A 17,077-nucleotide genomic window follows, 5' to 3' on the forward strand; every position below is an offset into this window, starting at 1 on the left:
TATGCCCCAAAACTTAATGCTCAACTGTGGCTTTAATGTATATACAGACACAACATATGCAACAACCTCTGCTTTTCTTAAGTAAGCTCTTTCTGTTCAAGCAAATTAAGCAGGGGGAATCAGGTACTTGAATGTCTTTATGCACCCAGAGATTTTTGTTTCTGAAGATGTGAGTCATTGCTGCATAGTTAGAGTATTACAATAAACCATAAAAGACAGAAATCTTACTAGTTAAGATCTGTAACTCAAAGGGGTTTCAGTGATATTTGCATAAAAACTGTTCTCACTCCATCTAAGCAAAGCCTTCCAATGTCATGAGTTCCAATGTATTTTACCGTTTTGCCTTTGCCCAACATAAAGTCAACATTTAGTCATATATAATACTTCCCTATTTCTAAGCTTTACTAGCTCCTTGCACTTCATTTTATTTTTGTCCTAAACCCATAATTTCATCTTCTGTCACCAAGCCAAGTGATTCCTCACATGAGCCTAGAGAGCTACTTGCACCTTTCTATGCATCACTGGTTCAGTAAACACAAGTCTTGAACTTTGCTTGCATAGCATTTTAAATGTCTCCCCTACACGACTCCCGGGCATTGGAGCTATCTCATTAAGTCTACTTAGATTTGAAAAAAAACAAAAAACAAAAAAAAAAAACCAGTATAAACAGGCATAAGGGAGGATATACCTGCTGGAAACAAGCAGTTCAAAATAACCTCTTCAGTATGATGTGTAATAGAGGCTTCTAGTGCCACAAATTAATCCTAAACACATCTTAAATTTTACTTTAAGAATGCCATTCTAAGCAGAGCTTTATTTTGTAGAAATTTCCTTATACACAACTAAATGAAGAAAAGGAAAAAAAGGAAAAACAGAACCACTGCATCAGTACCTTGAGTGCAGTGATCAACAAATTCAGTTTAACATTATACTAATTAATATCACCCCTTTTACTTTCCTTATCTCTTCTTATACAAATAATAAGTTAGTTTATCCAAGTGAAGCTCATTAAAAAACAGTTTTATTTATCAAAAATCTCCTGATTAGAAAAATAATCACAGAAACTGATATAATAGGATATACATAAAATCACGTTAAAGACTTTGCTACCAGATAATGCTTGCCAAAGTACATGTCTGAACTATACGGCATCCCACCTCACTACTATCCATACCCAGAAAGACATATTAACTGCTTTATTCATACGGGCTCTGGAATGCCTCCGTGGTCTAATGGGAATCAGAGACATAAGAGAGATCTCCTGCTGCTTCCTCCCAAACAATAATGGCAAAAATGCAGTCTGAGTAGATTAAGCCACAAATTGTATTTATTCAACGTTAAAGGCATTCACAGTCCGTCTAATGGAAAAGAAGGTTAATGCTGTCTGGAAGAGCATACGAAAAGGAGAGTAGTACTTAGCAGCAGGAGCTTGTCTGAGCACAGTGATGAAACACCTAACTGACCAATTCTTTGCTGCAAAAGGCACCTCTCATTTGACAGTAGCTTCTGAAAGCAAGAAGCCACCAGTGTTGTCTACTTTGCACTTTTATTTGCTGTGAGCAAGTGGTGTGTCTTCTGACACTTCATAGTACAATGAAGCTTCCTACAGCGCTCATCCTGGTTTATCCCAGGCTGGAGGAAGCTATATGCTCAGGCAGCAGCAGCAGCCAGGGCTCTGCCCTGAGCTGTGGGGAGTGCTCTGGCCTCTGTCCACCAGAGCACTTAGTGCACAGCTTGTTTTAAACACACAGTTCCATTGAAATTTGGAGAGTCATGGTAGGGCAAGAGCCAGATTATACCCAGAAACCATGAAGCCATATTAAAAACAAGAGCAAAGTGCGATTTAAAGCACTAATATGATCACTTTGCTGGGTCAGGTAAATATATCCTTAGCAGACAACTTGTTCTACAGCACATTAATAACCAGGGAGATCTCATAGCCTGCTCACAGCTCAGGTATGCTAGTAAATGGGTTAAGCATGAGAAAACGGAAAATTTAGGAATATCATCCATTGCCTCCAAAACTAAAAAGCAAGGCAGATACTGAAATATGAAGTATGCCCCCGGCTCCTGTCCAGCAGGCAGTGCTCTGCGCCATGGAGGACGTGTGCACCCTTAACGATGCAATCTTGCACTGCTTTTTAACAGCCCAACAGGTCTGGCAAATTTCTCTTTGACACTGACATAAGCAATAGAACCGTATGAATTATTCCCTTGAAAATGCTATTAACATCCCAGCACTAAAATCACATTGTATCAAGCTGCAGACAAAAAAAAAGTTGTACTTGCAAGGTACGAAATATTTTTGTAGACTCAGCATTTCTAGGATAGGATTAAGAAAAAAAACAAAAAATCAAGACCACTTTCACTTGCGTGCCTAAATGATAATTTATCCTTCACATCAGTAAAATGAAACTTGTACTGTTCATGTTGCTAAGATCGGATATTTCTAAATGTGAATTTACCATAATGTACCATTTTTATTTGAAATCAAACCTTTCAAATTTCAAGAATACAAATTAATGTCATCATGTTTTATATCTCTTGCTCAAATACATCTGAAACAATTCAAATAATATCTGTTACACATTGTAATCTACACCCCAAGTGACAACCTCTGCATTGGTTTTCAGCCTAGAGGGATGAGATAATAAATAATCTCCTTTATTCAAGAAATATCTTGTAACACAAAATGCCACAGCTCTGTAAAGCAGTGCTAGCATATCTTAGCAAACTGTTGTACCAATGACATTTTAAAACTTCACAGTACAGGAACTTTAAGCTAACAGACCTGCATTAACATATGATTCTCAATTCTGTAGAGCATGAAATTGTAATGCTTCCACCACTGTGGCTTAGAGAGCCTTGGCTTCTCTAGCACTATCATGAAAAATACATTAAAAAATTAAAAATAAAAATAAAAATAAAAATCATGAAAAATGAATTAAAAAAAGATTAAAAAAAAAAAGATTATAAAAGCTTTCACTTGTTTCAGTGACTGCTTATTCATTCACTGAATGCAACATCTCCTTTTCCTGCTCTCCAAATCCACATTGCTTTACCAGGTCTAGTAACAGTGACTGAGAACCATGGCTTAGAGCTTAGCCTCCTTGAATCAAGGACTGCACATCAACGGCTGCACAGACCACGTGGGCCTTCCCCCCTGGGGCTGGAAGTCCTGTGGTCAGAAACAGGGCGACACTGGGATAAGGAAGAAAAGGCCAAGGGCAGATTGAGCTGGTCTCTAGGTCCATCACATCTTGTGCTGACCTGCACAGGGGAAGGAGTGGCCATGCAGTCTAGCAGCTGGCACAGGGACAGCCAAGGCCCCTCAGGTCAGGAGCTGCCTACCAGGGATGATGTATTACGAAGTGATCTCACTGGAGGCCAGGCTGTGAGTGCAGCCTCCAGAGGTGAGAGAGAACTGGACAAGGCAGAGGGAGTAATGTGTTTGTGCCCCACAGAGATGAAAGAAATGCTAATGAGTAAATTAACGAATTGCCCCTGTGGACTGCATCCAACTGGCAGTCTCAAGCTACAGAAGCATTATTTTTTGCCATGGCTGCAGGAATGGGTAGAGTTCTGAAAGCTAATGATTCTTCAGTGGGAGATCAGAGACCTCAGGGTAAAAAGATGTCCTACGTGTTCTAAAGTCTGAGAAAATCACCGGGGAGCATACTTAAACACAGGGCACAGTCAGAACGTAAAGAGAAGAGTTTTCATCAGGCAGTGCTTTCAGCTTCAAGATGGAGAGCAAGACTAGCTGAGGAGAAGGGGAGCTGCCTGCATGAGAATGGGAAGGCACAAGTAGGAGGGGGAGGAATCTGTCAAATCCATGGAGGGGTTTAGCTGGATGCAAGAGTGTTTGAAAGCTGTAAGAAAAGGCATACTAGGCTTGCTGCTTTTTAACACCTAGATCTGTTCAGGTTTTGGTGCTAAGACTCTTGCAATGAATCTTTCAGGTGCTGAAGCGCTCTTGGCCATCTCTGTCACTTTGGTGATTGTGATGTGCACCATAAGAAGGGGGATTTCAGAATTTTCACAGTACTGCAAGACCTCTATTTACAACATCTCTTTTTTGCTGCTTAACTCTATCAGATATCATCAACACAACAGTTGAGAACGCTGAGCATTGACAGTCTTTAAGAGAAAACACAGATCAAGGTATGATACTCTGCCCTGCTTCTCCTGATGCCAGCACTTGCTATATGAATCAGCTGCAGCAAGGAAGTTCTGCATTCACTTATTTTAAAGAGCATCCTGCATAAGTAAGTGAGGCTGTTGTTCAGAGCCTATCAGATTTAGCTGAAGGTGAATCAGCCCTATGATGCTGCTATGCCACCATGTCTTAATCCTGTATGATACACTATTGAACATCCTTCAGAAAGAAACCTCTGCTTCTGTGGGCTACTGGTTCCATATGTATAAAACTAGCAAGGTGAGTCTCAAGTATCAAGCTGCTCAATAGCAAAGGGTTATAGCATGTACTACTATTAATTAAATTCATTATTTTTATTTCAAAGTTGCTGCAGACTCCAAGTGCCCTAAGAATTTCCTTCTAAATCCTAGACTACATTACACATAATTTATTGCATTTGGTTTTGTGTAAAAAATTATTCTTCCCTTTACTAAGGGGTCTTCATTATTGTATTTCATGGATAGTAGTGGCCAAAATCATTAACAAAAAAAATAGCAATGTCACCTCAGTTGAAGCCCAAAGTTTGAAAAGCAAATGGTGGCTGCAAAACAGGCAGTGATAACTTTTGAATGTACTAATAAATCCATCAGTAAATAGGAAGAGAAACACATTTTAGGGTTTCTTTCACAAGCAAGAACAAACAATGTGGTAACTGAGAAGGCCCATAAAAAAGCACAGGTCCAAATTATGCATAGACCTCACTAAGTTATCCCAGATTATTTATGCCCTCCTATAGAACTAAGTAAGTATTGAAGAATCTGCTCAACAGGTCCACTGGGGAAAAGAAAACAAAGTATATTTCTATTCTTATTGAAATCCAGGACAAGCATGCATTGGAGGTCAGTTTAGTCATGATTCCCTCAAATTATGAAATACAATTGAGAAATGAATCCAATATCAATCAGAAATTACTGTATGAGGACCTTTAAAGGAGCATTTGAAGCAACTGTTCCACTGCTCCCATCAAAAATCTTGCCCCATTCCCACCAAATAGGAGCTCACAGGGAAAGAGGAGTGAGGGATAGGAGGCATCATGTGCTGGCAAAACCATAGGCTGGGAGCTGCAACACGGATGTACTAAGTCTGGACAACATCCTTTGTGCGACACCTGCCTGTGCCTTGAAGACACAGCCCAGACACTACCCAGCAGAAAGCCACATTACAAACCACTCCTTCAAGGCATCACTTAACTCCTTTTGAAGGAGCCCTGCATTAACCTACACAGTATTGCACAGATCAGCATCTGACTTCCTGTCCCATTCCATGATACAGCAGAACCTGCCACTGCTGCTTGTGATAAATTATGGGCTGGCATATCTAAATCATACAGTTGACCTGGATATCTGAAAAAAAGCATGGAAAGATATAGGAAAAATAATGAACCATGTCAGCATCATACAGTGATTCATAATGAATTTCAGATTTCCTTTAGGGACATTCCACCCTACCTTCCCCTACTCAGTGCTGTCATTACTTCTGCAAGCAGTGCAAGAGTTCATTTTCTGAAACAAAGGTCACATGTAAACCAACTATTAACTGACAAAGTCAGTCCAAAGCAATCTACTAAGGTTAATGACTGTCCTTCAGACATTTCAAGAGGATCATTATCCTAGGACATATTAGACATAGGTTAGAGACAAATCTGTTAGGAATGTATTTACCAAACAATTACTGAAGCAAAACTTTTATATGTATACATGCATAGTTCAAAAATATGTCCACTTTCCACCCCATAATCTTGGAAGTTTAAAACACTGACAAATTCTCAACCACAAAAAAAGTAAATAAATAGATAAAAATCACTCCTGTACCACTGTTACTGAGTCAACATTAGTCTACATACATTTAACTTCTAAAAGTAAAGAAAACGATAAAATGTCCATGTGTTGAGTTTTTTGCACTTCAAAGAGCAGCACTCAGTATTCACTGAGCCAGATGAACCAAGTAGCAAGTTAATCAGAGGAGTCTGCACATTTGAACAAGCAGACCATAAAACAGAGGTAAATAAATATGTATGAAGTAGTCAACTACTTTGACTGCATTTCATGTGTGGTCCACAAAATGTGCCTGGAAAAGACACATGGAAAAAAACAAACAAAAAACACAAACAATAAATGGGGATCTCAGATAACTAATTAAGACTGCTAATTCAACTCATATCCTAATGCACCACTTACTGTCATCTGCATTCAGTCAGTGAGTAGATGACTACAGTTCACAAGAACTGCTAGTAAATAATTTTCATGTTGCCCTTCCCCTCATAAGGAAAACACCACCATGACAGAAGATGCTTGACCTATTTTCTAAAGAACAGATTTCAGAAGGGACCCCTCCTGTTCTGAAAGGCAAGTAGCAGAAAGTCTTGGTCAGGAGAGTCTTCAAAACAAAAGATATTTTATTTTGAAGTAGATACATACTTTCTTTTTCTTTCCTCATACACTACTCATCTACACTCAGCCCCCCATTATTCCTGCTTTCTGCTGTATTTTCTTTAGGCCTTCAATACTTGCAAAAGCATATATACTTTTTCTTTTGAGCTACTTCTCTCAATCAGGGTTGGGGCAGCATCACCTCTACATAAATGCAGTGAGATATGGCCAACAGATGCTCATGGAATTGAGGGCATTACTCTGCCACAATCAAGGAATATTGAGGCTCTTAATTCTTATGCCTAGCACAACTCCTCTCAAAGACTGGGTGGCATGTGGAAACCCACACTATATTAGCTACAGGCAGAGATGATGGGTTAGTCATGCTGGAAACACTACTCATTTGAAAGGGCGGTGAAAAGAAAGTGGTTTATTTTTATTTAGCTTGCAAAGCAGCAAATTCCCCTTTGGGAAAAACAATGAATTTTACATGAATATCTTGGAAAATAAGCATGAATTTAACTATTGAGGAAAAAAAAAATGTAAACTTACCTTTTTGATCCTTGAAAACATTAAAGTGAGTTTGGGAAATGCAAAAACTACAGTTCTAACAAGCAGACTGGAATCTCCCAGCTACATAGAACTTGTGGGAGTGTGTGCAAAAAATACAGTTGGAAGACAGTGGCATCTGTACTGTTCAGGAATCAGAACATGGTGCAGGAGGGATTGGGGGAGCACCTAATCAGGAATAAAGGCTGGTGGCTCAGTGTGTTCATGAGAGGTTTGGCTACTCCTGTGGTCACAGAAATTTCTAGAGTTGGATGACTTTTCACCTCTCTTCATCAGAAAGCTGAAACTTAAAGGAGTAATGAATGTATTTTAAAAAAAATAAAAAATGCTATAGTTATACAGTCCATCAAGCTTGAGAAGTGTCCATTTGTCTCAGTACTTTAATGTAAACTGAGCACAGGCAGATTTTTAAATGCATTGCATCATACACCTTCAACATGATAAAGCATTCTGAGTGTCAGCATAACCAGACCATGACAAGCTTTTCCTCACATGAATACTGATGCCTTTCTTGCTTTCATCCCCTGATATGATGTANAAAAAGGTGAAGAGGGGCAGGGGGAAAGCAAAAAAAGCTTAGCTTCAGTCCTTTGGGTAGTTAGGAGCTTATCAGTAATTGGACACCTTATAATCATCAATTCAGTTCTAAGTACATATAACACTGCAAGCTAAAATAAAAGTCAAACATAATAAAAATTTCTGTCAACAATGATATGGCTGAGAAATGTGTTTTAAAAGCAGCTGTGCAAGATGATTCACAAGCAAAGTTTATAGCTTTCTTTAAATTAACCAATAGAGTAACTGCTAGCAGTCTCGTGCTACTCAGTAAAGCAATGATAATATGACTGCATTCATCCCCTGAAATAACCATGACTCTTTAGCAACAGCTGAAATATCCCATATCTTAAAAATGGCTTGGGATTATAGGCAAGGTAGGAGCAGAGGATATGTGAAGCCTCTCCCACATGTTGCATCAGAGTTGGAAGCTCAACCTATCTCCAATTGAACCATCGATTAAGTGTTGCCAAAATCTGGGAGCACCAACCAGTGTCAACCTACATGGCATTACTATGTCCCTTCTGAACACAGAAATGAAAACACACATTCCTAAGCTCAGCCGTTTTAAAATGGTGAAAGCTTCTTTATGCTTTGTCCCTTCCATTCACCAGCTTAATTATTATGAAACACAATGGACAAGAAAGTTCCTTCATCTTGCAAAAACCCTTAATAATAATAATAATAATAATAATAATAATAATAATAATAATAATAATAATAATAAAAAATGAAAACATCTTGCTTATACAAAATTTTACTATTTTCAAAAATAAATTGAAAAAAGATTGACAATATACTCTCTGTGTACTCTACATTTACATAGAGAATTGTCCCTCCTTATTGTGCCCATGAAAGAAAACTGGAAAACTTCTCATTAAAGAAATCCATTTTGAATTGTTTCTTTTCAGTTAGGCTCTAGTTCTTCTAGTTTCAAAAATTTGTAGTAGAACTTCAACAAATATGGTGACTTGGGCTTGACTTATCTCAAGCATATACATTTTCAAAACAAAAGAAATCTAAGAGTATTCCTGCTCAGGAGCTGACTCACATGCAGAACTAAATCAACTGCATTTTAAGACCTTGCTTGGAGTTAACACAAAGTCGAGTTATAATGCATTTTAAATTATCACCCAGCTTCTTTTGGCAAGAGCAATCCCTGGATAGTAACTAGTGCTATTCATTAGAGGCCTTCTAGCATCAACACCTGCATTCACTTAATCTAAGCTTTTCAGACTTCACATCACCTGCTGCACAGGCTAATGCATTGCTCCAGGCTCTTGTTGGAAATGGTGTCTGATGCTTCAAGTCTCACAGGATTCATAGCAGATCCCTTACACTTCCTCCCTCTCTCCCCTGAGCATCATCACACCCACAAAACCACTCTCAAAGGCCTTCAGCAGTTCTTTGATAGCTGTTTTATAGACAGCCCAACTTCGTAATTTTCATTTTCTTAAATAAAACAAAGCTCTTCCCTACCACTCATGAAGTAAAGCCAAAATATTAAGTCTTTCAGGCAGCAAAATGCAGACCACGGGACACTTTAAACACCTCTTAAAAGTTACTGCAGTGCTACCTGTTTCTAACAGCAACCATTTTTTCCAGGCTTTTTAAGTGAATTTACCTCAAGGAGGCAACACAGCAGCTGCTCATCTGTGCCAAGCCACAGAACAGCTTAGAGGAAGAATTAAAGACCAGCAGACTATGTACTACTGAAATGTACTAAGAAGGTTATTATGCAGGATGTAATACAAGTTCAAATCTGGACAGGGTAACCCCAAATGGCACATTCTCTTTTATTAGTGTAAATGATTGAAACCTTGCCATTATTTCTCACTCAGAAGGCTTCAGCTTTAATGTGTGGCACTGATAAATTAGTACCATTCAAGAACGTCCTGCATAATGCAGAATCAACTCATTAGCCTCACTTGGCTGGCAATGAAACTCAGACTGTAAGTATTACATCCTGAAGAAACCTATATAATCTCCAATGGGAAATAATTTCTACACCACCACATTGCTATGGTGAAACACAGCTATTAAAAAAAGCATGTTCATTACACATAGGAGGGAAAATGTCCAATTTATGGAAAACTACACGAATAAACATGTTAACTTGGTAGCACTCTCACCAAAGACAAGACACCATGAAAATACTAGAAATAACAAGTATTTGGAGAAACACTACCATAATGGGTAACACAGATAAAACTAATGTGACACTACATTGAAGCACCATTTTCTCAGAATTGCTCAATCATTAAGGTTGGAAAAGACCACTAAAATAATCTAGTCCAACCACTAACCCATCACCACCATGCCCACTAAAACATGTCCCTCAGTGCAGTTCTTCCTTTGTAAGGTGTGCAAAAAACACTACTCGGAAACAAAGATTATTATTAGTTTAGATAGCATGGTTAGCATGAAAGGAAATGAGCAGCATGCACAAGTATGTCCAAAACAGAAAAATTAGTAATAAATAAGATTTTCTAGAAAAGAAATGACAAAAGAGAAATTGTGTTGTACAAACTAATTAAGTGGATATTGTTGAAATACATTGTTCTTTTCCTGCAACAAACAAACAAAAAGTAGAAAATTATTCAGAGAGCCTTGCTTCTCCAAAACATTTTGTTTGTTTGCTAATAAACTCCAGTTTTTAAGAAATTCAGTATTCTGCTAACATACAAAAAGGGAGCAGGTAAAACACAACACTGGAGAGTGTTATTGCTGTGAATGTCAAACTATCAAGGAAACAAAAAGATTTGAAGAACAATACTGATTTAAGTGCCAGTATAATTGAAGATTCGTTTTTTTATTATTATTGTGCTGCATAATAACAGTAGTTAACTGTCTCTTCCTGCAAGAAAGATCCTACCATTTTGAGGGAGCCTTTGAGCCATTAAAATGCATAATCACTTGTTCAAGTACAATTGCTCAGTAGATTGTGTCTCTGCCTATAGAAGGGGGCTTGGAACTAGATGATCTTAAAGGTCCCATCCAACCCAAACCATTCTATGGTTCTACACAATTGCTATAGCTCCAACAAAATAAAGATAACTACAGGAAGTATAGAATTTAGCTCTTCATTTTTATCTTGGCCCAGTTTAAATACAAAAAAATAAATAAATAAATAAATAAAAATTGCATTTGCAGTCAACTCCAGAGGATAATATATCCCCTCCTAGGATAACTATCTTTGATAATGTCGGAGAAGAATTGCCTTCTGGATTTGCCTGTCTCTCTCCATTGGCAACTGAGAAGCACCAGATGAATCTTACTGTCATTGTTAAGATATCCATTATCAGAGACGCACAGTAATGGATAGAGAACACAGATAAAGCACACAGTTTAAAAAATGGTGCAGGTTTTATTTTAAAGGAAAGACATTACTTTCCAAGTTTGCTCATCTCACACAAGAGCATGTTGCTCACATGTATAACCACAGACCTTAAAATAGCAAAAGTATCAACAAACAGTAGTTATTCTAGCAGAAAGTATGGCTACTCATAACAATCATCACTGGTGTAGCTTTCTAGATGATGTTATTCTCAACCTAAATCACAAACACAGCAGCACACAAGCTACTGGGAAGAAAATCATCCCAGATGAAACCAGGATAAATAGTTTGATCTTCATGAGATATTTTTATGCTAGCAGATTGCCAATACATAGAAACTTTTATTGACAAGAATTTTTAAAAAAATGAAAAAAGAAAAAAGAAAAAAAAAGTTGAATTTATGAATAAATCTATTCAGATTTAATACAGGGCTCATCTAAAAGCAATTGATGCAAAGTAGAACTGAGGATGCCTACTATAACAGCATGAATTAAACTTATGAATCTCATTTCCCCCCTTCTCTAGCACTTCATTAGTCCATTCAAAACCTTAAATATTTTTCCATTATTTGAGAAATATAAATTGCTTTTGAGAAACTCTGTCTTCATATCTGTTGTTTCCTCTTTCCTACCATTGCTAATGCTGGCTAAAAACTACATTCATACATATAGGCATTTGATCAGTGGGAAGTCCAAGAGCAGCAGTGATTCTTACCTGTTTTTAAACTGCTTTTGCAAAGCATTTTTTGAATGTGTGTCAAAATGATTATGATCATCAACACCTATATGGGAGGCAAGCCCATGACCTTGGCGTTTAATTCTGTTTAACATTTAATTCTGTCACAGGTCCTTACAGTAGTTTGCTGCTATTGAGGAAATTACAGAATAACATTAATATATTATAAATAATAATGTAAATAAATAAATAAATAAATAAATAAATAAATAAATGTGAAAAATAGATCTATATCTCTTCTCAGTGGCAATTCAGAGTGGTCAGTGTTATTCAGCAATTTCATCAGTGACTTGAGGGTTGCCAAATGGTCCAAATGGCAAATGCGCAGCTGGTGCTAATTTATGGGGAGTGCTGCCATGGCTGTAATGGCAGACCCTCTAGGAAGAAAGTCCCTCAAACAAATGAAATCACAGAATAGCTAGGGTTGGAAGGGACCTTATAAATACCTAATTCCATCCTCCCTTGCTCAGGGCCCCATCCAACCTGGCCTTTAACACTTCTAGGGAAGGGATACCCACAGCTTCTCTGGGCAGCCTGTTCCAGGGCATCACCATCCTCTGAGTAAAATATTTCCTCCTAATATCTAATTAAATCTAAATCCAGTCAGTTAGATTACTAGAAGAATGTATTCAGTCTAGCTTTTAGTGTTTTTTTCCTCCCCTTGATTAGCAAAAGAAGAGCTTTCCTCTCCCACAGTAGAGACCACTTAACCTTGAACATTTCAATATTAACTTGTTTATTTCAGAATTACATTCATCCAAAAATCTAGTTCCAACATATAGATTTATGTAACATAAACCTCCAAAACAGTAATCAGAAAGGAACTTTGCCTCATAATTACACAAGAACAAAGAAAAAAATATCATCATTCATTCCTTTAAGTACTCTTGGCAGTAAACTTTTTTATTCCCCCTTGAGTCTCCCAAGAAGAAACTTTTCACCCTGTTGAAACCTTTGTCTGAAAAACAGTGTGGGTAACCAAACTCAAGCTTCTCAGGGATACAGTAAATACCATTTATCTCCAGTGCAATGTAAACGCCCACCAAACTGCATAGATTCCCAAAAGACTAATATTTAGGCTTTGTCCGGAAGAAACATGGTTCATTTTCCGGGTAAGTTTTTGGGTGCTTAATTCCAGGAAAATTTAAGGTCCTAAATTTTCTCTGCAAAAAAGGTCCCAAGGTACAGTCCCTAGGTATACAATATTTAACACTACCTAGGTATTTAAACTGCCCTTAAAAAAATACTCCCTAGGTATTTAAACTGCCCTTAAAGTGCCTAAACTTCACATTAATTAAGTGAAATGAATTACACTGAAAAACAGACTGATGTGTGGTTCAGAATTGTAAGCATGCAGAAGAAGTAATGCCACACAGTGACACCATCTGTCCCTCTTGCCAGCTCTGCTGCCCTGAGAAATTGCAACACTAGCACTGGGCAGCAAACTCTCCTTAAACTTCAAGACCAAAGTAAACAAAACTTGGAGGTGAATGATCAAAATATATTGACTACTGGGGTCTGTGAAAGCACTTCCCCAAAACTTGTCTGTCACCACTAATCAAGAGAAACCCAAAAGATATAGTGAGAACACAATGACTGACATCTCCTGCCTTGAAAGCTAGCACACAAATGATGCTACTCAGATTAGTGTAGAATTTAAACACAAAAGCAGAACTACTACACATACATACTTTTCTCATTCCAATCATCTTTAACTAATTCACTATTGGTTTTTGTGTGTGTGTGCTTTGTTTTTATTTTACTTTATTGTTTCTCTTTCTTTCTTCCCTTTTTTTCTTTTTTTTTTTTTTTAATGCAAACAGGCCACATTAGTTACTTGGCACAGTTTGTGAGCTCAGAAAAAAACCTGCAGACTGACAGAAAATGAAAGTCTTTCACTGTTTCCATTCAGATAAAGCAATTCCTTCATTTAAAACCAAATCTTACGTTATGAGGACACAAACTGTCTTAAGAAAATAAAATGATGTACTGATTTGTGAAATAAAATTATTAGCTAAGATTCCTTACTAACAGCAAATCTCTAACAGAGAGCAAAACAACAGCAATACCTCTCCTGTGTTACTGAGCTTTGCCTTAACTAATAGCCAACTCTGAGGAGAGTTTCTCCATGTTTTTTGAAGCTTCTATGGCAGAAGTTATTCAAGAGTCTTTACACAGGGTAGACACAGTATTTGCTTGATAGTGAAGTACAGAAGGAAAGGAAAAGCGTAAAGGGGAATTCTAACTGTATTTGAATGTTAAGACGCAGCATTAAAACCTGGTTCAAATTCACCTGGACCAGAAATTTTCAAGACAAATGCTGACACTTACACATTTGTTTCTGTTTATTTGCTGCAGGCATCACAGAGCAGACTGTGTCTCAGCAGGGTTGTCGTTACTTCCATAAATAATGCATGCTTCATTTTGATTCATTTTGTGTACCTGTTATGCCATTTACTCTGGCATCCAGAGGAAGCCCATGATGTATTCAGAAAGCCCAGCTACCAGTTAGCATAGCAGAAAGAATAGAACCAGTTTAAGTGTAGTCATCTATGTGAGAACAGGTGGAGTAACATCCTAACAAAAAAATATCTATTGAACAATGAATGTTCACAATAAGAATGCAATGGAAATAACAAAAATGAATTGTTTTTCATAGTTACTGACCATGATTTACAACTGAAATGAAACACCTTACTTCAGTTAAAACACTGAACTGCAATAAGCCATTAGCAGAGAGGTTGAAACTAGAGTTCAGCAGCAAAACATTCAACACCCAAGCATTTCCTTACTTAGTATTGGTCTAGGAGGTATCTATATTTGATTTTTGACAGGTTGTTTTGAGCTAAGAAAGGAATTTAAAATTGAGATCCAGGGCTTGACCTTCTCCATGTTTTTTTGGTGATAGTCTGGTGTGTGGGTTTTCTGGGTTTTTGTTTCTTTGCTTCCTTTTAAAGTCTGATTACATAGTTCTAACACCACTGAGCAATTGTTGATGTTATCCCTAAAAGCTGTTGTCTACACTGTGTAACACTCCAAAATATAGCTGTATGTACTCAGACTTTGAGATACCCAGTGCAGATTTTAAATTAAGCTTTCTAGACTTTTTTTTCAGTGTACCTACCAAGTAATGAGATCATATACTTAAAATCCTTCAGCTATTCTTATAACTTAACATATGGTCTCACCCACTTATCTTGTTTGTAGATGTTCTGATCTTTAATGTTTTATATATCCTTGTATTAATTATCATAAATATCTCCATAAACAGCAGCTAGCATCTGCTCTTTACAGCTTTTTTTGCTTTTGTCAGTCTGTGCTGACTTTACATACTCATAATATTTAAAAAAAAAAAAAAAAGGCTTTAAATATTAAAACACAATATGAAGTTTCAGATTTTGTTTGATTTTGTCTGTTTCTAATCCCAGTGGAGCTGACTGTACCTTTCATCAACAAATACATGACAAAATTGGTATCAGCTGGTTTAAATCAAAATGAAGATATGATACAATGCACGCTCTAACTGTAAATTTTATATTTCCAGTACTGTGCTTGTAAGACATTCCACCTCCCATTCACGTAACTTATTGTATTTTAGCACACCCTCTAAAAGGCTGAAACCATCAGCACAATTCATCTTTTTGTAGTAGGTTTCCCTGGTCTAGCTAAAAGGAGTATGAGACTTGGGAGCAAATCGAAACTACTGTTTCTACAATTACAAATTACTGTTTTACAGATTCTATATGTCTATTCCCATTTTGAATCTTCCTTCTTCTGTAGGGCTTGAATTCAACAAATAAGGCCCATTTAGTCTCAAGATAACACTCCTGCTGCAGTAGTAGGAAAATATCCTCCAGAGTTTGAATTGAGTAGTAGCATTCAGTCTACTTCCTCACATCCATGTTAAATTAAATCCAGCGAGAAAGAAGACATGAGCTAAGATTCTGGGTTATTGAGTGTTTTCTGGGTATTTAGTGTTGGGAGGGCATGATAGTGAGGGAAAGACCAACATGCCCTTCTCACACCTGGCCTCTTTGCTTGAAGGGTACAACTGATGAATAGACTGCCAAAGCAAGCAGTTTGTGTTTGGTTGTTTGTTGTTTTTTTGTTTTTTTGGTTTTTTGTTGTTTGTTTTTTTTTTTAATCATACACACAACATAGAAAGAAACTTCCTAAACAATAATTTAAAATATGACTTTTTTGTTTGTTTGTTTGTTTGGTCATGAAGGAAACGCTGTAGATTGCATTCTGTTCTTATGTGGGTGGACACAGAGAATAATTTCAGTAAAATGTGGTGCAGCAGATCTGTAACAGGAGACAAAATCCCACAGTGTTTACACATACAGGGTAGACATCCTTTTCTCTGTTTAAAGAGGTTACTCCTTCCACCAGACCTGTCACAAAGCCCTTACTTCACCATGAATCAGTGCACATTCAGGATGCAAAACCAGGCTCAGAAATGCATGGCACACTGCTGATAAGGAGGAGGAGAAAAGAAAAGGTCAAGTCTTTGAAGCAAATCAGCTAATTCTGCAAATAAAAAGCCTGGTTAGGGAACAATGCAGAACTCAATGAATACCCGGGGAACTGCCTCACAGAATCAACAGGTAGTAGATAAACCATCAAACACTATCACTTTTTTTTTTTTCCCCTCAATAATTTGCCAGTGGAAACAAGTGAGGTGATGTTTTCTTTGCTATTTATCTGGTTCTCTGGTATCAGAGCTGTCTGGTTTAGGCATGTCATTCAAAATGCAAAGCCAGATTGACAGTGGTAAGAGAGGTAGATGAAAGGTGTCCTCCAAAGAATGAAGAAGACATACTATACCTCTGGCCACTTCGCTGTGTAAATAACTTACTTCCACCAAAAATAACAGTAATCAATTTCACTGGCAAATATCCCTATCTATTTATACAGAATATTTAAACATGTCTTTCCATTATCAAATGCAAACACATCTCTGGAAAATGTATTGCTTCTGTGTTACTTCATTACAGTACTTAAGCACATCATAAGAATGGGTTTGATTAATTCCATTGTTTTGTCTTTTCTATTATTATTGCTTTCATCTTGGATTTTTTTATATTTTTTTTTCATACTGTTGCATATTTCTAAGGACTCTGAAATTAGAACAGGAGTGGAAAAAAATAATATTTTTGATGCTGGCTTTTCGGGTCTTTTCTTTCAACTTGTACTCTAGACTTACATTTAAGGTAACAAACTTTTATGTCTAGTTTTTAACAATTGCTAATCATCCATTCAATCACAAACAAACTCTGCCAAAAGAGCCAGGTTAAAATCACTTAAAAAAGG

The 17,077-nt window shown here is 37.2% G+C and overlaps 1 protein-coding gene across 1 annotated transcript in view; it reads right to left on the bottom strand.

The window, feature by feature from the left end:
• CHRM3 (cholinergic receptor muscarinic 3) overlaps positions 1 to 17,077 on the bottom strand; it is a 244,524-nt gene that overhangs the window by 149,945 nt on the left and 77,502 nt on the right. The gene's annotated exons all lie outside the window — the stretch shown is intronic.

The sequence above is a fragment of the Coturnix japonica genome, chromosome 3 (assembly GCF_001577835.2).
Source record: "Coturnix japonica isolate 7356 chromosome 3, Coturnix japonica 2.1, whole genome shotgun sequence".
NCBI lineage: Eukaryota > Metazoa > Chordata > Aves > Galliformes > Phasianidae > Coturnix > Coturnix japonica.